This window comes from Antechinus flavipes, chromosome 5 (genome assembly GCF_016432865.1).
Source record: "Antechinus flavipes isolate AdamAnt ecotype Samford, QLD, Australia chromosome 5, AdamAnt_v2, whole genome shotgun sequence".
Taxonomy (NCBI): Eukaryota; Metazoa; Chordata; class Mammalia; order Dasyuromorphia; family Dasyuridae; genus Antechinus; species Antechinus flavipes.
Genome location: NC_067402.1, coordinates 46,809,841 through 46,830,363, shown reverse-complemented (window position 1 = coordinate 46,830,363; position 20,523 = coordinate 46,809,841). Strand labels below are relative to the sequence as shown.

Here is a 20,523-nt window from a genome sequence, read left to right as displayed (position 1 = left end):
CACTTCACTGGGTTGTTGAGACAACTAGGTGGTACAGGTTAAGAGCCTGGGCCAGAGTCTGAGTTCAAATCAAGCCTCAGACATTCACCAGCAAGCCACCCTTTGTTTGCCTTAATCCATCAGAGAAGAAAATGACAAACTATCCCAGTATCCCAAGAAAACCCTGTGAATAGTATTATCCATGAGGTCATGAAGAGTTGGAGATGATGGAACAACATCATGACCTATAAGGTCATTTATAGAAATAAGGAAACTGGAATCCAGAGATCCAGAGATCATGTAAGGTGTCCTGGCAGGTCTGGGATCCAGACCCAGGCTCCCTTCCTCCAAATGCACACCTGGTCTGTCTGTGCAAGGTCCAAGGAAGTGTACAAAGTGCTGGGAGCACAAAAATATAGAGCCCCAAGGAGCTTCCATTTCAGTGAGGGAATAGAACATTTACACAGATTATTCTTAGCATGAGACTGAATATGAGAGAGCCAAAGAGAGGGTACTTTCTCCTGGGGAGGTTGGGAAAAGGTCTTGAAGGAAGAAGATTTCAACAAATGAAAAAGAAGAGGGAAGATATACCAGGGATGGGGAGGAATAATGAGAATGGGGTCCTCGAATAGTCCACTTTCATTACAATAGAAGGGAAATGGCGGTGGTTTTTGATGGTGAGTTATTTCAGTCATGATCAACTCTTTGTGACCCCATTTGAGTTTTTCTCGGCAAAAATAATAGAAGGTAATGAGAAGAGGGTCAACAAGTAGTCCAATATGGCAAAAATGTACAATAAGAAAGGAAATCTTATTGTTGACCCCCCCCCCCCATTTGAAGTTTTCTTGGCAAAGATACTGAGGTGGTTGGCTGTTTCCTTCTCCAGCTCATTTTACAGATGAGGAAACTGAGGCACACAGAATTAAGTGTCATGCCTAGCATCACCCAACTACTAAGAGTCTGAGGGCAGATTTGAACTCAGGAAGATGAGTGTTTCTGACTCCAGGCCTGGGACTATATCCATTGTACCATCTAGCTGTGCTAACAAGGGAAATAATATGACATAATTAGGCAGGGAAGTTAGAGCCAGCAATGGGAAGCTTCAAATTCTAGAATGAGGAATGTGTATTTTACCTTATGAGCTACTGAAAGTTTTTGAGTAAAAGAGGACCATGGTCAGATGTATCTAATAGAAGGATTATTCTTCAGCTGGATGAAATATAAGGATCAAGGAAGGAAAAGGTTATATGCCATGAAGAACAGTGAAAGGGCACAATAATGATTTTTCCAGGTGAAAGGAAATGAGAGGCCGAATTATTAGGTAGCAGGGTGTTTGGAGGGGAAGGGACATGTGCAAGGGATATGATGGGAGACCAACAAGACACTTGTTACATTAGTGAAACAGTGTGAAGTCACTGGTGCAATAGATCTGTTCTAGATATAAACCAATGGAATGAAAAGATCTTGACTTTGAATGGAATATACAATTTAGAATTCAATATTCAGATTAAAAGTATTAGAAATATTAACTTGTAGACATGGCCGTGTGTGTGTGTGTGTGTGTGTGTGTGTGTGTGTGTGTATTTATTTATTTTTGCTGAGGCAATTTGGGATTAAGTGACTTGCCCATGATCACACACAGCTAGGGAGTGTTAAGTGTCTGAGATTGGATTTGAACTCAGGTCCTCTTGACTTCAGGGCTGGTGCACCACCTAGCTGCCCCAGTGTATTTTTTTTTAACTGATTAATTTTCTAGGACTATTTTGAGATCAGTAGACAAACTCACTTTATAAAAGCACAATACAAATATGATAAAGAAGTTATCCATAAGTTCCTGCAAAAAAAGTTCCTGTATATCTTCCTTTCACAATAAAGAAAGCTCTTAACACATTTAAGGAAATAGGAAGGTACTTAGAAATTAATTTGAGACAACTTCTTTTAGAGAAATTTCTGCCCCCCTCCATCTGAAAAATAAATAGGGAATTTTTCACCATCCCATTGGTTCATTTGGTATCTTCACTGACATCACTGATGTTGGCAGGTATATATTGAGGGTAAGAATGGGTCCCTGAGGAATCTGCAGTGGTCAGACATTCTCTTTAAAAAAATAAATTATTAAATGAATAGAGAAGATGGTGATTGTTGCTGCTTTTGAGAGTCTGCTAATTTTTTTTTTGTGGTTTAGATAATTTTCTGGGTGTAAATAGATTCTATTTTGCAAAAAGAGATGAGCTATTTTCCCTTCTCTCTTTGCATTTTTTCCCTGTGAGAAGCATGTCAAAATTGGGAGAGGGACGAGAACTGGAGTATTTTTTTCTTTGTTGCCCATCTTGTTGAGCACAGCACTGAATTCTCTTTCCCACCAGGAAGGTCAGACTGCTGGGGGCCAGGCTATTTTCTGAAATGATCCCTACTGTCTGTCTCTGGTGTCTGACAGACTGTAACAGTTGTCTGTGTTACTATGCTTTCAATGCTTGCTAAATGCCTCACTTTCCATGAAAGAGATAAAATATGTAGCCAGCATTAAAAACATTAGGTTAGTTGGGTTGCTTTTATTTTTTTTATCACTCACTGAAGTTTTAACTTTAGCATTCCTTCCTAAAAGCAAATTTAATTAACTTTCTCGTAAGATATTGACAAGTTCAGGAAGTTACCATCCGCATAGATGCACACACACACATACACATACATACACACAAAGATAAGCCTTCATTTATGAGCTCTACTTCTAAAGACACTTTTTTTAAAATAAATCGGGTAATAAAATTATGAAATATAGACTGTTTCAATAGCTGAATTGTCATGGTAAGTTTCCTTTGTTCACTTATATTTCAGTTTAATGTATTTTGATCAGAGGTATGTATAAAGCCTAAAGAAATTAGTACTGTACTGAGCCTTCAATACTCTCCAGATAATTGAACTAATTAAATCTTTACCAACATTAACACAACTTCAGCATTCCTTGGACAGTGGTTAATTATTGCAGGAACATGGCAAGCTTAAACTAAACAGATGAAAATAGAGTTCTGTGGAATGGGTATTGAGTTTTTCCTTTATTCATCTTTTGATAAGGTTTAATTAAAACTGCCTCTCTCCATTGTGGTGAGAATGAATGTGCTTGTTTTCTTAGAGAAAGGCAAATTATTCACTTCAGCCATGGTTCAATCATCAAAGCCCTGCAAAGTTTTGGGTTATATTGTAGCCAGGGAGATATAATTGCTGCAATTCTCTATGAAGGTTTTATCTATTTTATTACTTTCTCTTATTTATTTTTGTAGGAAAGAAATTATAGAATCCATTTTCTGATGTGGTGTTTAAATGAATAGGTTTGAAGCACCATTACATAGGTTGAAGAGTGTTAAATGCAGTTTCTAAAAGTTGCACCACGTGGGGCATGATGCCAAATTAAAAGGCAAAAGTGTTAAAAAAAAAAAAAAAAAGTAAAGAAATTGGGCATGTCTTTAACTGAATAGCATTTGGGATGATTTTACATGATGAAGCATCAAATTCAATCTTAGGAATTTAAACCTTTGGTATGTCCCAGTCATGCAGACTCCTTTATATTTGAAGATAAACTGAAAAGATTTTGTAAAGAGTCATTTCTGAATGTAGAAGTTGAATTGGAATTGGCACACTAATGCATTGTAATAGAAATTCTTTCTGCTAAGATTTTTTGTATTAATTTTCTTGTTTATTGCTGATTGACATTTTGAAACCAATATTTTCTGCATCATTTCTGAAAAATTGAGCTGTCTTTTGAAGGTGGGTGGAAGTTTTCATGAAAAAGAGTTTAAGAAAAAATTTTATGTAGGATCATGCTAGATTGGAGTCAATAAAACCTGTTTTCAAATCTTAACTCTTATGATTTCAAGTTGTATGACTGCGCTTCCACATTCCTTCATTAGCTCCTTAGCTTTATTTTCTAACTCTCCACCTTGCCATCTTGCTTGGAGGAGAGATTCTCCACACTGAGAACATCACAGTGCCTTCACACATACAGATAAAGTTAACATTTTTAAGCTTCATATAGTGATTTGATATTTTTCTGAAAGAATTATGCCTTTGAACCTATAATCATCCTATTTGAAGTGACCACTCTTGAATGCATTGTTGTGTGATGATTAAAGAAACAGAGTAATGAACGAGAGGTTGAATGAAATATGGGTCCTATTCACAGTGACCTGACTTTGGAAAAAGTACAGGATGGAAGGTACAGATTTTTTCAGTTAATCAAAAGCAAGAATAGTTCCTGGTCTGAACAGCAAGATTAGTCATGTATGACACAAGTAGTTAACTGCCATAGGGATTAAGCAGAGCATTCATTTGGAATATGACATTGGCTACCAATCCAACCTCTGGTTTTTCTCTAATTCAAATTTCTCTTGAGTCTCACAGAAAATCTCGGCCTTCTTGAAACTGAATATGACTTTGAACAACTTTGTACGTGAAAAAAGAAAAAAAAATCATGTGTTCATCTTGACTCCTCATTCCACTGAACAGGGATGACAAAATAGAAGAAAGAAAGAGAATCCTGGCTACCACATAAGGTGGTTGGAGAGAAGAATGTGTAGTCTGTGCTACTAACCTCCCAGAAAAAAAGTTTTTGGCAAAGTTCAGGATCATACCATTTAACAAAGGGGAAGATATACAGAATGAGTGAACTAAGAAACCTGCATCTTCACTGATAAGTATATGTTTGCAAAACCATCTCCTTGTCAAAGTTGAACACATTTTAGTCTTGGCTTTCTTTAACCCTTAGTGTAATATACTCAATAGTCTAGTAAGACTTAGTAGCCTACTTGTGTTTGTTGTTTGCCAAGGATTCCTTACTTAACCTTTATGACATTTACCCATGTTCCCAATTTCATTAAAACTCATGACCAGAAGCACCTAAGCAACTCATGTCCAATCCACTATGTACCAGACCAATACACAGATGCAGTGTAATAATTCACAAAGCCTTCATTTCAGTTGGGAGACAAGACCAGACGAGCACCCAGGTAGCCTAGCCCAACCCACAGCAGATGCAAGGACCAAGGCAGCAGCAGGAAGCAGAGGATGTAAGGTCTCATCAAAGACTTCTGTCAGTGGAACTGACACCCAGTTAGAGCCCGAGTCCATGTTAGAGATGGAGCTAATTCCAGGTTTGTGATTATGCAAGGAGACAGAGAAGTGAATGTGGCCAGAGCTTAAGTCAAGAAACCAGAATATTGAGTAAAAACTGAAGAATTCCTGCAGGGTATAGTGCCTAGTTTCAAGTACACCATCAAAGAGTACAGGCAAGAGAAGAATTTAACCCAGACCCAAAGCCTCAATTTAGAAACTGAGGTTAGAGCAATTTACAAACAAGAAAATACTAAACACAGTGACTGAGTCAAGTCATTTTACCTCTGTTACAGTTTGCTCAAGTGTAAAATAGAGATCATAACAACACCTACCTCAAAAAATTGTTATGAGTTCAATGATATATTTGTAAAATGTGTAGTAGAGTATTGGGGATATAAAAGATGTTTAATAAAAACTTTTTTTCTTCCTACCAAGGAGCTATGGTTAGTATTGCACAAGATTTCATAGCTGACATAATTTAAGAGAAAAGAGCTTGGAATATGATATTTTAAAAGAAGGCAAAAGATAAAAAGGCTTACAACCAAGCATCCAAGGAAAACCTTAAAATGATGCCACAAGCGACACGATACATCTTTAGGGAGATAGAGGACTTCTAAGTATTACTGATGAAAAAAATCAGTCTTAAGTAAAATCTTTGAAAGGTTCTACAATGATAAAGTACTTATATTCTAATAGGCGGAGAAATAAGTGTTCCTTCAAAATCCTTCTGTCTTTAAGAAATATAGAGTATTAAGTAAAGCAAATAGAGATCCTGCGAAGTGATTGTGTTCTATGTAGGTGGCCCTAAGAGAAGAAATAAAAGGGAGAGTAAAGGAAATATTCTAGCAAAGTAACAAGAAAGAAGAGGCATTAATTTAATCTATCACATAAGAAATTAGATATATATGCTTATGGAGAGAAGGGATAGGGGAAATGAATGTCAAGTAAAACTTACTCTGATATGAGGGGACAGATAAGGGACTTGAACACATATACTCAGATTTTGTTGTAGAAATTCACTAAATTCAACAAGGAATAGAGTTAGGAAGAGAAGGGAGAGATTTATAAAAGGGAACATAGCATTACTGAGGGGTTAGACATAAGCAAAATATTGTCAAAATATGTGAGAGGCAGGACCTAGACAAAGTTAACAAAAAAGAAACATCTTTTGCTTATATGTCATTTTGCTTCAAGTTGACAGAATTAACCATAAATCTAATTTAAGGGTGTACCTGTTCGCTTATCTCTTAGTCTACATGCAAAGGATTTAAGAGAATTTTACAAAGCAAGATATCAATTATTCCAAGTTATATGTCTATATGTTTGTTAAGACATCTCAAAAAAAAAAAAAAAGATAGCCAGTACATTAGATTAATATTAAAAAAAAAAAAAAGACTGAAATGCACTGAGTTTTATAACATGGTCAGTTTTGAAGATGGTGAAGAAATATGATTGCTAGAAGGCCATTCAAATTTAAGAAAATAACATATACAAAAGCATGGTGTTAGGAAATAAACAAATTCTATACAGGAAAAAAACCAGTTTAAACAGTTAAGCCCCTTCATGTGACAGATTTAGATCAGAGGTTCAGAATAATATGCTCAAGAGAGAAAATTGGCCAATCACAGGGCAAGGATCCAGCCCAATTCCTTCATCAGCAAAGCTAGCACTTTAGCAGGATTTTGTGCCAGAAATTACTGCATTTTTTCTTAGTGATTTTATTAGATTTTATTTTAGAGAATTGATCTCTCAACCCCATTTTATATCCTAATAGAAATGTAAACTAAGTAAGACACTGGTTACATCACTGGGAATGATGTGTCTCAATTCCCTCTTCTGCTGCAGCAGATGTTTCAATCACATAGTCAGTTATAAGCCAGGACCTCAAGCCATTATTTAGTTGATATGTAGAAAGGAACTTTATTCCAGGAAATAAAAATTAAAAGCTGGAAACACAATGCAAAAAAAAAAAGCTTTCCAAGTCGAATTAATTAATCCATAACATTGAGCCCGCCTAAAGGCTTTATTTAAATGTAATTTCACTATGAGTGAGAAGCTTTGGGAGCCTATATTAAATCTGAAGGGGGAAAAGAATATATTTTTAGTTTTCTACACATAATTTTAATAATTTCACCATAAAAATGATTATTTTTTCATCTCATCATTTCAGTCAACTTCATTTGTTTTAAATAAAATTTGTAACATGGGTACTCTGTGAAATCTCATTAAGATTCACTGCCTCTGAAACTACCTGAGATTTTAACACAGGAACTAAATTTTAAAACATATTTAAGACGTTGCTTAGCATTGGCCACACATGGTCAATATTATTATTTAACATTGCCTTCAGCATGAAAACTGCACTGGATACCTTGCTAAAGAGAAATACGCTTTCTTCTCAATTTCTGCTCAGTTTGAATATCTATAGAGCACTCTGATAATGGAATCAGAGAAACCTAGATTTGAAATCCCTCCTTAGATACTTAATAGCCTGCTGACTCTGGGTAAGCCTCCTGAACCATTCCCGTGCTCCCATTCTTAGAATGTAAAATATTCTGTGCTAATAATGAGAAAATATCTGTACATCTTACTTCATAGAGTGCTTGTGACTATCAGATTAGATTTTAAAAATATCTCTTATTATGAAGATGCAAAAGGTAGAAAGCAGAGAAGGAAATGGGTATGGCTGGAGTGGGCTGAAATGAGAAGAGAAGCTTTTGAAAATCAGAAACTTGGCAGTAAACTGAAGGCATTTTAATTTAAAATCTCTTAGAAGAAGTACCTTTTAAATTTCAATTCTGAAATCAGGGAGTCTGGCCACTTAATAAAATGATCGACCCATTTTTTGGAAAGTTGCAGACTACTTGAGGATCCTGGACTCTGTGTGTGTGTGTGTGTGTGTGTGTGTGTGTATGTGTGTGTCTGTGTATGTGTATGTGTGTCTGTGTATGTGTGTGTCTGTGTGTGTGTATGCCCTTAAAATATATAATAGTGGGAAAGCCTAAAGAAAAAAAAAAGAGGGGCAGGTAGGTGGTACCACAGAATGTGAAGCACTGGACCTAAAGTCAGCGATACCTGAATCCAGATCTGAACTTATTAGCTTTGTGATCCCGGGCAGATCACTTACCTACCCCTGTGTGCCTCAGTTTCCTCATCTGTAAAGTGAACTGGAAAAGTGCTCCAGTATCTTTGCCAAGAAAACCCCAAATGGGGTCACAGAGCTGGATACAACTGAATCAAATAAACAACAGATGGAAGAAAGAATGAGAAATGAGAACCCAAGAACCCATTCTTTTGCATGTTTTCTCTTGACTAGATGGGGCTCCTAAGTTTATCATGCATCACTAGTGTACAAGTGAAGCAGACTATGTTTTGTAGATTGCTTAAAATATAAATTAGCCATTCAGATAAGATTAAATATAGGGCTACCAGAGTTAAAAGTACACTGGGATTTATTGATCTAGTGCTTACAAGCTGTTCTACTTTTTAAATGTCTTGTAATAATCAATAATGATCATATTACATGTTGCTAATTTTTAAAAACTAATAACCCTCAAAAAGATGATTTACACGTTCAAACAATGCTGCTTCTTGGTCTAGAATCTTTTCCTGTCCTTCAGAATTGGATCAGTGGGTGTTCAGGTAGAATAGAGAAACATAAATAATCAACTGTATGTTACTAAAAGGAAGTAAAAGAAATGCATATCAGATTAGACTAGTGATCATCTAGTTTAATATTTTGGGGAGAGAACATGACTGTCCTCTGAAATGTCAATCTCAAAAGATTAAGGATGTTCTTGAAGGCTTTAAACCTAATAAATTATCTGTTGTCCACATTCATTTTCTTGAACCTGTTTAAATTTTCAACTTGTGCCAAGTCATTGATAAACTCGGGAGATGAGTTTACTACCCAGCATAGCTAATGTATGTACTTATAGTCTTTCCAAAACTGCATCTTTCTATGTTGTAATAAATGCCTCCTGATATTCCAACCATAGGTTATGGTGCATATGTAATAATGTTCTTACCCTTGAATCGATATTCTACCAGTTTACAAGATCATAAAATGAGATTATAGGTCCCAAGATCTCTTCTGAAAGGAGCATAGCAACTATTTTTTAGGGATACAAGCCACTTTTTTTCTATCATTTCCACAGTTTTGCCTTGAGTTCTTTTGCAGATGACTTAGGGATCCTATACTAAAATGCTCCAAGATTTGGTAACTCCAGATTCTTTTGTTGGCATCAAACTGATCCATACCTTTTATAATTTTATGAACTTCTGCAATAGCTCTTCATCTCGGAGATCCTGTGTTTTCTTTCTTCCTAGAAGGGTACTCTCTGTGAATGCTCTTTATAGAGATTCTCCATATCTTATATAGAACCTATTGGATATATCTCCTCCCCTGATTTCACTTGCCTTTCTCTGATCTTTTTTAAGCCTCTGTGATTTCATTCCTTGAGGTGTGGTGACCCAAACTGCACAAGTGCTGTATTTTCCCTAGAGTGTAATAATTTATTTCATTTGCGTTATGTTTCTTGATTATACCCAGCATTTCATTGCCCTTTGCAGGCAAAGCAATCCTTTGAGTGAAGGCTGTTTCTACACAGGCAGTGACATCTAGCTCCTCCCCTTTAAAGTGGAGCTGACAGCTCAGAGTCTGTCATTGTGGTCACTGAGATGGATTTCATCCTTCATGCACACTCTTACACATGGCCACTTTTCTGGCCCTATTTATGAGATCCTTCTAATTCATTGCTGCAAAGCATCCAAAATGGCAGAACTGGAAGGGATTGTCGAGATTACTTAAACCAGCCTCTATATTTGCAAGAGAAAGAAACTGAGACCAGCTCAGCAATTCATTATTTGAAAAGTCCTAATGACATCAGCAAGCCTGGAAGTTTCCCTGTGCACTCTTCCACATCATTTCTAAAAATATTACAGAAAGCCAGCCAGCTCCAATCCCTCTGGGGCCCTCACTATTAACATTCCTGCATTAGAGAAGTGTTATCTCTACTCTTTATTTCCTGTCTTTAATCCAGTTCTGTATCCAAGAGAGGGGGAAGGGGGAAAACAGCAACCCTATCCCCACCCCAATCCCATGTTCATTCTTAAAAAAAAAAAATCCTTTGATGCAGAACCTTGTTAAGTGCTTTTTGCAACTTTAAATAAATTATGCCCGCTGCTTGTTTACCCTGAGAACTCCAGAAGATTAGTAAGACATGATTTCTTAAAACAAATCATGTTGCTTTCCCCCAATAGGTTATGGTGCATGTGTAATAATGTTCTTACCCTTGAATCGATATTCTCCCAGTTTACAAGATTATAAAATGAGATTATAGGTCCCAAGGTCTCTTCTGAGAGGAGCATAGCAACTGTATTTTAGGGATACAAGCCATTTTTTCCTATCATTTCCACGGTTTTGCCTTGAGTTCTTTTGCAGATGAATAAGGGATCCCATACTAAAATAACCCAGGTGCTCCAAGATTTGGTAACTCCAAATTCTTTTGTTTGGCATCAAAACACACTTTGTTTTATTTAAAAATTGCAATTCTAATTATGGGATTTTTAAAAAGTATTTAAATTAGTATCCTCTGAGACCAGAATAGCTAGATCCATGGAGAACTAGCCTTAAAGCTTAAGAGGGAGCAGGGGAAAGATACAGTATGAAGTGTAGATAGTAGTTACTTTGTGAAATAGATATTGGACCTGCCAACAGTCAGATGGCATATTTATAGAAAATTGACCTTCACTGGGCTTGAGTAAGGAATTGTGATAACTTTCACATGACACTTGCCATGATTATTTGCAAGTGTTTCCAACTTTTCACTTCTTCCATGTCTTTCATTCCTCCCCCCCCCCTTTTTTTTTTTAGCAATTACTGGAAACTTTCAGTTAAATTAAAAAACAAATAAGCAAACTCCAAAACAAAACTATGATCTTGGACAGGTAAGAGCTGACTGATGATACTACTCCTTAGTAGGGATGCTGGGGATACCATATAAGACGTCATTATCATTCCTAGAGCTCTGAAATATCCCCTCAGTGTGGTATATTTGGCATAAAGCAAAGATTTGGAGCTTCCTTGAATAGAATTGGCAGGTAAATAATTACAATGTACCAGAAATCTTAGTGTGGTTTTTAAACTTGGTTCAACTCTTATAGCTTAAACCCTCCCTAAGACTTTTGGGACACCTTATATAGAAGTAATGGTGAGAATACAAATTGTAGCTCCTTTAGAGGCAAGCACTGGTTTGTTTTGTTATATTTTATTTTATTTTTGGTCTCCTCGGTTCCTAGTGCAGTGTCTGACACATTATTGGTATTATATGCAAACACATTTTGGATTGTATTTATATGGCCTGAATAACTTTTGGATTTATATGGATTATTTGTTGATAGGTTAATTAACCAGAAAGAAAAAGTGTGTTGAAGGCTAAAAATGTGATAAGTTCTTATAGAATAATGTTTATTCTCCTTTAGAAGCAAGCACTGGTTTGTTTTGTTATATTTTATTTTATTTTTGGTCTCCTCAGTTCCTAGTGCAGTGTCTGACACATTATTGGTATTATATGCAAACACATTTTGGATTGTATTTATATGGCCTGAATAACTTTTGGATTTATATGGATTATTTGTTGATAGGTTAATTAACCAGAAAGAAAAAGTGTGTTGAAGGCTAAAAATGTGATAAATTCTTATAGAATAATGTTTATTCTCCTAAAGCTCTTAAATCCATTTATGTTATGTTTAGAAGCATTATTTTCAAAATTGAACTTTTTTCAGAGAACATTGCAGAGTACTTTCTTTTCCGTTTTCCCTCTTTGCTCTTGAAACCATGTGTTTCAATCCTACCCCATCCTCCAGTCCCTCCTTTATTCCTTTCCTCCCCCTCCCATCTTCAGAGGGATCTCCCTCTTCTCCCCCCCAGAGCCCTCACACGTGTGGACAACAGTGGACAAGATGTAATCGAGATGATATTCTGATAGGTTAGCAGCTCTTGCTCTGTCAGTTACTGTGCATCTAATGCATAAAATGTTAATACTCTTTAAAAGAACATATGTTACAACTTCAGTATCTTGTCAAACAGAGTCTAATCTGTTCGCAATTGCAGACCTGACAAAAGCTCATTCCTGGGCCTTGCATCCGTCTCTGTAGTTCAGTCCATTATCCCCTATGCAGCATTTGGTGCATGACAACATTCAACCACATGCTTCCTCGGCTTTATTGGCTGAGGCGAAACTGCTCTATATTAATACGTTAACAAATGTTGTTGAATGGAATTAAATTAATTTTGCTCCCTACTTTTTTTCCCCCCAGTGACCCCAAGCATCTAGATCTATAATGAAAAATAAAATTGATTGACTCATAGAGTGGGGGATTGCAGTGTAGTGATTTCACGCTCGGTTGTTGGCTAACAAGGCGCCATAGTTTTTATTTAGGGAGGCCCAGTTGCAAAAGATCAAGAATTGTGTAGGGCCCAGCTGCCAAGGCTACAGAGCAAGCAGCTTAAAGGGCTTCAGGGTTCCAAGCGTGAGGGGAATTGTCTCTTCCCAGCAGGTAAGGAATAGATCTAGACAGGAGCTGTTGTATGAAAGATGCTGACTGGCCTGAGTAATTCATAAATCCTTCACATTACAACATTCTCCTCTCATCAGGAAATGGAGGAGACACTTTGCTAGATCGTTAACCCTTTACTGACTGGACAACCACGCCATTCAGCAAGAGGTCAGTCTGATGATTGGTGGGTTAAAGTGGAATTTAAGAAGTCCCTGATTTATTATAAATCCTCCTTCTTAGAACATTTTAGACTGGCCATTTAATTTTTTTTAAAATAAGTTCTTGTCAAATTGGTAGTCACAGGAGTAGATAGTATAACCCATTTATTTTTCTCACCATCTTATCTCATGTTGTTGGTACTGTGTTGTTGTTGTTGTTATTCCACATAACAAGTACTTCTTATATGTGTTTGTCAAACAGAATTTTTTAAAAAAATTGTGTGTGGATGAACAGGGTAGGGAGTAGGGGGTAAGTGTCTCATATTTAACAATGATAGCTTAATTATATTATATTATTATTGAAATATGTACACTTTAAAAAATCTAATATATAATTAAATCCTCATTAACTTAAGCTTTACTAATTCAGAATTTGTGATCATTTTGACAGGGCCTGGACTGAAGTTTATCTTTGAATTATTTATGACAAAGCTTGCTAAGCAAATAATGAGTATGAAAACGATCACAAGGGGGCAATATTTAGACTTTTATTTGAGAGAATTAATTTTTAAAGGCATATTAAAATACTATTTACACAGAGGAAGCATGATAGGTAGACGTTAAAGATCAAGAAGACATGGGTTTGAATTCTGCCTCAGTTACTTAGGACAAGTCACCTAACCACTTCTGAGTTTCCTTTGAGGCTTTGAGTTTCCTCGACTATAAAATTAAGAAAACTGAGGCTTACACAGTTCAGTGGTATGCCACGGATATGAAATGCCTACCTTCATAACTCCCAGTAAAGTGGTTTCCTCACTATGCTATGCTGTAGCATCTTTATTTCATATATTTCTTCAGATTTGTTTTTCAGACCAACATCAGAAATCGCATGGTATAACATACCTGAAAATAGTTCAAAAACATGTTTTATAATAATATGCATTATATAATTGGGTTAAATTGCACATTATCTTTAAGAATACCAATGTGACCCCAACATAAGAATCTACCTTTTAAACACTAGCATTCTTATTATCATGCAGCAAAAAGGTATGGAACTCCATCATTATCAAAGCTTCATAATTGTAGATGAACTAAAAGAAGCAGCGATATGGCAGGTAATCATAAGACTTGCTGTCTATTGCAAACAAAGACGTGTATAGAGTAGAATAAAAGGTGTGATCTGGAAATTGGTGAGCCAGACATATGTCAAGATTCAGAAATAACAAATACTCTCAAGAGCTAAATTGTTGCCCATGTAGTGTTCTGAAAAATTTTAACGTGTTGAGTTGATTATCCATGGAGTAGCTGTTAGAAAATATAAGCAAGAATTCTTCCAGATGAGAAGGAAGGGATAGGTTCCACACCTATCGAGGTGGGTACTCAGGTCCATAATATCATGGTTGATTTGTTGAAGTAAATGGAATTCATCTAGTCAAAACATTATAAACAGAATACTATTTTTTTCCATTTTTAAGCATTTTTAAAAAAAGTTTTGAGTTCCAAATTCTATCCATCCCACCACCCTGAGATGGTAAGCAATTAGATATAGATTATTCAATTTTAGTTTTCTCTGTATTTGGATAGTATGCTTCATCACTGGTCCTGCCTTGGATCATTGTAATGCTGAAAAGATCTAAGTTATTTATAATTCTTCATCAAGTAATATTGCTATTATTGTATACAACTTTCTGATTCTATTTATTTCACTGTTCATCTGTTCATGTAAGTCTTTCCAGGTTTTTCTGAAATCATCCTGCTTGTCATTTCTTGTATCAAAATAATATTCCATTACAATCATATACCACAACCTGTTTAGCCATTCCTCAATTGATCACTTGGACTTCCAATTCTTAACCACCTCAAAAAGAGCAGCTATAAATATTTTTGTACAAATAGCTCTTTTCCCCTTTTTTTTTGGATGTCTTTGGGATACATACCTAACAGTAGATCAAAGAGCATGCACAGTTTTATAGTTCTTTGGGCATAGTTTAATATGCTAGCATTAAATAACATATTTAATATATTATTATGATAATAGTTCCAAATTGCTCTCTAGAATGAGATCAGTTCACAATTCTACAAACATCACATTACTTTCCCATTTCCCCCAAATTCCCTCCAACATTCAACATTTTCCTTTTTTGTCGTAATGCCACTCTGATAGCTATGAGATGGTACCTCAGAGGTGTTCTAATTTTTATTTATCTAATCACTAGTGATTTAGAATTTTTTTCATATGACTATAGATAGCTTTGATTTCTTTGTCTAAAAACTTCCTGTTCATATCCTTTGACCATTTATCATTTGGGGAATGACTTGTATTTTTATAAATTTGACTTAGTTCTCTATATATTTGAGAAATGAGATCTTTATCTGAGATATTTGTTGCAAAAAAAATCCCCGTTTTCTATTTTCCTTATAATTTTAGTTGCATTGATTTTGTTTGTGCAATGTTTTAATTTTAGTATAATCAAAATTATGTTTTACACTTTGTAATGCTCTCTTCTTTGGGTCTAAATTCCTCCCTTATCCAGAAATTTGACGGTTAAACTATTCTATATTGTCTTAATTTGCCTATAGGCTCACTCTGTGTATATAAATCATATATTTAGTTTGATCTTATCTTGATGTACAGTGTGAGATATTGGTCTGTACCTAGTTTCTGTCATAATTTTTCCAGTTTTTCATATGAAAGAGTGTTCCAAATCACTATTGATCAGAGAAATGCAAATTAAGACAACTCTGAGATACCACTACACACCTGTCAAATTGGCTAAGATGACAGGAAAAAATAATGATGAATGTTGGAGGGGATGCAGGAAAACTGGGACACTGATGCATTATTGGTGGAGTTGTGAACGAATCCAACCATTCTGGAGAGCAATCTGGAATTATGCCCAAAAAGTTATCAAATTGTGCATACCCTTTGATCCAGCAGTGTTTCTACTGGGCTTATACCCCAAAGAGATACTAAAGAAAGGAAAGGGACCTGTATGTGCCAAAATGTTTGTGGCAGCCCTGTTTGTAGTGGCTAGAAGCTGGAAAATGAAAGGATGTCCATCAATTGGAGAATGGCTGGGTAAATTGTGGTATATGAATGTTATGGAATATGATTGTTCTGTAAGGAATGACCAGCAGGATGAATACAGAGAGGCTTGGAAAGACTTACATGAACTGATGCTAAGTGAGATGAGCAGAACCAGGAGATCATTATACACTTCGACAACGATATTGTATGAGGACATATTTTGATGGAAGTGGATTTCTTTGACAAAGAGACCTAACTCAGTTTCAATGGATAAATGATGGACAGAAGCAGCTACACCCAAAGAAAGAACACTGGGAAATGAATGTGAACTATTTGCATTTTTGTTTTTCTTCCTGGGTTATTTTTACCTTCTGAATCCAATTCTCCCTGTGCAACAAGAGAACAGTTCGGTTCTGCAAACATGAATTGTATCTAGGATATACTGCATCATATCTAACATATATAGGACTGCTTGCCATCTAGGGGAGGGGGTGGAGGGAGGGAGGGAAAAAATCGGAACAGAAGCAAGTGCAAGGGATAATGTTGTAAAAAAAATTACCCTGGCATGGATTCTGTCGATATAAAGTTATTATAAAATAAAATAAATAAATAAAATAAAAATTTTTTTAAATAATAATTTTCCAGTTTTCCCAGCAGTTTTTTGTTAAATAATGAATTTTTATTCCCAAACTTTTCATTTTGGGGTTTATCGTATCCTATGTTACTGTGGTCATTTACTAAAATGTAATTTGTGACTAATCTATTCCACTGATCCTCTCTGTTTCTTTGCCAGTACCAAATTGTTTTGATAATTATTATTTTATAAAATAGTTTGAGATTGGTATGGTTAGACCATCTTCTTTCACAGTTTTTTTCCATTGATTCCCTTGATATGCTTGCGCTTTTGTTCTTCCACATGAATTTTGTCATTTTTTAAGCTCTTATTTTTTTAATAGTTTAATTGATCTGGCCTTGAATAAATAGACAAATTGTCTATATTTGTGTGAAATAATTGTATTCATATAGTTCCTGGTTTTGTCTTGGCAGGTAGACACAAGTATTTTATATTATGTAGAGCTACTTTAAATGGAATTTTTCTTTCTCTCTTTTGCTGCTAGACTTTGATGGTATTATATAGAAATGCTACTTATTTATGTGAGCTTATTTTGTATTCTATAACTTGACAAAGTTATTAATAATTTAACATTTTTTTAGTTAATTCTCTGGGATTTTCTAAGTATGCCATCATATCACCTACAAAGAGTGATAGTCTTGTTTTTTCATTGCCTGTTCTAATTCCTTTAATTTTTTTTCTTCTCTTATTGCTCTAGCTAACATTTCTAGCACAACATTAAATAATAGAGGTGATAATGGGCATCCTTGCTTCACCCCTGGTTGTATTGGGAAGACTTCTAGCTTATTCCCATTACAGATAATCCTTGCTGATGATAAATATTACTTTTCATTTTAAGGTAAGCTCCATGTACTCCTATGCTCTCTAATGTTTTTAATAGGAGTGGATGCTCTATTTTGTCAAAAGTTTTTTCTGCATCTGTTGAGATAATTATGATTTCTCTTGGTTTGTAACTGATATGGTCAATTATGATTATAGCACTGCATTCCTGGTATAAATGCCACTTGACCCTTTTGAAATATTGCTGTAATTTCTGCTAGTAGTTTATTTAAAATTGCTGCATCAATATTTATTAGGGAAAATCGCCTGTAATTTTCTTTTTCTGTTTTGGATATCAGCCCCATGTTTGTGTCATAAAAGGAATTTGGTAGCATTCCTTTACCTGTTTTTTCAAATAGATTATATAATATTGAAATTAATTGTTCTTTAAATGTTTGATAGAATTAACTTTTGAATCCAAATGGCCTGGGAGTTTTTTCCTTAGGAAGTTCATTGATGAAAATTTAATTTTAATTAAATTTATTATCATACCAATGAAATAAGCTTTTTAATCAGTCTTTCCCCAAACACTACTGCATTTATGAAAAGCCTTGGTCCAGGGATAGAAGAGAGAAGAAGAGAAATTATTATTTTTTTGTTTTTTTGCTGAGGCAGTTGAGGTTAGGTGACTTGCCCAGGGTCACACAACCAGAAAACATTAAATGTCTGAGGTCAGATTTGAACTCAGGTCCCTTCTGACTTCAGGGCTGGTACTTTATCCACTGTGCCACCTAGCTACCCCTGAGAAGTTAGTTCTTTTCCCCAACATTAGAATTACAGTAAGATTCTGTAGAACATATATTCATTTCCTGCTTTTTGCCAACAATTTCAGGAATATTGATTTTATAATAAAAAATAATAATTCTATCAATTTGAAGTACTTTTCCTTCATGGTGCTCCATTCTACTATAAAATACAGATGGAGAAATGTTTCCCTTTATTCCTTTTCTTTTTCCCCTTCATCTAGACTTTCATTAGATGAATGAAAGAATCTCTTGGCTCTTGGCAGCTATACATCCAGGCTATATATCTGCCGAAAGAAGGATGTCTAGGTTGGATCGCTCACAGTGAATAAAACTATGTGTCCCCGAAGTTGCTTAAATGAGCCCACAATGTAAAAGACCAAAGTAATGTCATGGAAAAAGCAATAAGCTTGAAGTTCAAAAATCTGACTTCAGACCTACGCTCTGCCACTGACTGTGTGTGATCTTGGCCAACTCACTTAACTCTTTGGAACCTCAGTTTCCTCATTTGCAAAATGAGGGGATTTGATTATATGATTCCTAAAGTTCCCTGTGCTTTTGAGTCTGAATCTAGGACAGCAGCATCAGGATTCTGTATATCTCCTGACAAATCAATTCTTATTCCTTACCTGTTCTAACAGTCCTTTGTCAGCAACTCGTATTCTTTGCAAATGTTGTATGAAATCATGAATTGAGGTCAGACCATCTTTCCCCCCCCAAAATGTAGTACATATTACAAAGTCAAAAATGCAAATAAATGAAACATGGAATCAAACCCCAAATAAAGCAGAAGATTCCAAATTACTTGCCTTTTAAATTTTAAAAATTCTGTAAGCTTTGGCAAAATAATAATAATGATGTATTTCATGTTTATTCTCATCCCTTTTCTCATCAATTCCCAATTGCTTGTACACAGTGTGGTACTACAAATAGAATACTAAAGTGCGGAGGTCCAAAACCTGGCCTTGAATTCTGTTTTTGCCAACTGCTGTCTGTATGATCTCATTCGAGTGTTCTTGTTTTTTAAAATGAGGGGGTTGAACTAGATAGACCCTAAGATCCTTTCCAACCCTAAATCTTATTTTTAAAAATATGTATGCATTATGTGTTTGTGTATGACAGTGTGTATATGTATTATTCTAATTATGCTTTCTGTGGTTTGGAATAATTTTCTTGATTTCCTTTCAATATAGTTCCCCAGGCAAGAGTTCATTTTCTATCTTTAACTTCAATAATATTAAGAACATTGTCATTATGAATCCCACTAGTGATAGTCTTCTGGCTTGAGTGTATCACTATTTGGAGAAAGATATGATCTCAGTGAGAGAGCAGTGAAGTTATTCAAAATCATGGTGGTTAGAACAAATATAAGATGGAAAATATCCATGATGTGGATTCACCAAGCTGAAGTCAGACCCACATATTATTTAAAACCAAAATGGCAGGTTCAGAATTATGATGCTTCTAATACCAGGCTTAGCTTGCTTGCATGACTACACACAAACTAGTCAAAGTTTCTTTGTGTGGTCATATCCTCCCCCAAAACCATTTACAAAATTGCTGTTCTCCATATATACCATTTACAACGGTTGTCTATTTAAGTGGCGTCATTTCCTTTTGGATCTAGGAGAAACATGCCATCTTTTTGGAAGTATATTAAGGAAAATTAATGACTGTTATCAGTGATCTACTTTCTTTGAAAAAAAAGATCAATAAGTTCATTAGTAGACATAAATTTGTAATGTACAAGATTATGAAGAGAACAACCAGATTTCCATTGCACTTTATTTTGCAGCTTCACTTCCATGTTGGATGATTGAGCAAGTCTCTTTAATTTCTTCCTTTTCCTAGGCAATGTTCCAGGGTTCCGAAGCTTATTTGTGTATCATAGGTTTCTTTGGCATGAAGCTTTTGGACTCCTTTTCAGAATAATGTCATTTAAATGCCTCAAGCATACATAAGATTATAGTAGAAACCAAATATATTGAAATAAAGTTGTCAACAAATGGTTTTTTAAAAGTTCATAAGCCCTAAATTAAGAACTCTTGCCACAGGATTATAACTTGTGAAGTTGGGGGAGATCTGCATTGAGAGAGAAGGAGTTCCCTCTCACAAAAATCACACATCTAGTCCAAAAATAAATTTGTAAATATTACATTAGAGTCATATAATCCTTTTTATGTAAGTTGCTTCATCTACTAAAATTTAACACATCATGATGCTAATGCCAATGAAGTGAAAATTATTTCTAAGGTTCAAGAACTTTTGTTTTCACTGTATCCCGAGACGGGGAATTTTTCAAATGTATGATATGCAACTTCCAAAATAATTTATGCAATATGAAGGTCAACTTTAAATTATTTGTCTAGTCCAGGTATCTCTAGTTGACTTTATACTTTTAGTCTTAAACTAGTCTGTCTCTCTTTCACTCCTCAGGTGCTTGTAGTTGTACCTAAGAGGATTTAGGTGAATTGTTATTCAGATAATGTTATT

General features: G+C 35.3%; 1 protein-coding gene across 1 annotated transcript in view; it reads left to right on the top strand.

Moving 5' to 3' along the window:
- The window catches only part of CDK14 (cyclin dependent kinase 14), a 545,438-nt gene extending 538,381 nt beyond the window's left edge, over window positions 1–7,057 (top strand). Inside the window, 1 exon segment of the mRNA XM_052000624.1 lies at window positions 4,375–7,057. The gene's annotated coding sequence lies outside the window, so the exon portion shown is untranslated.
- Window positions 7,058–20,523: the final 13,466 nt, after the last annotated feature.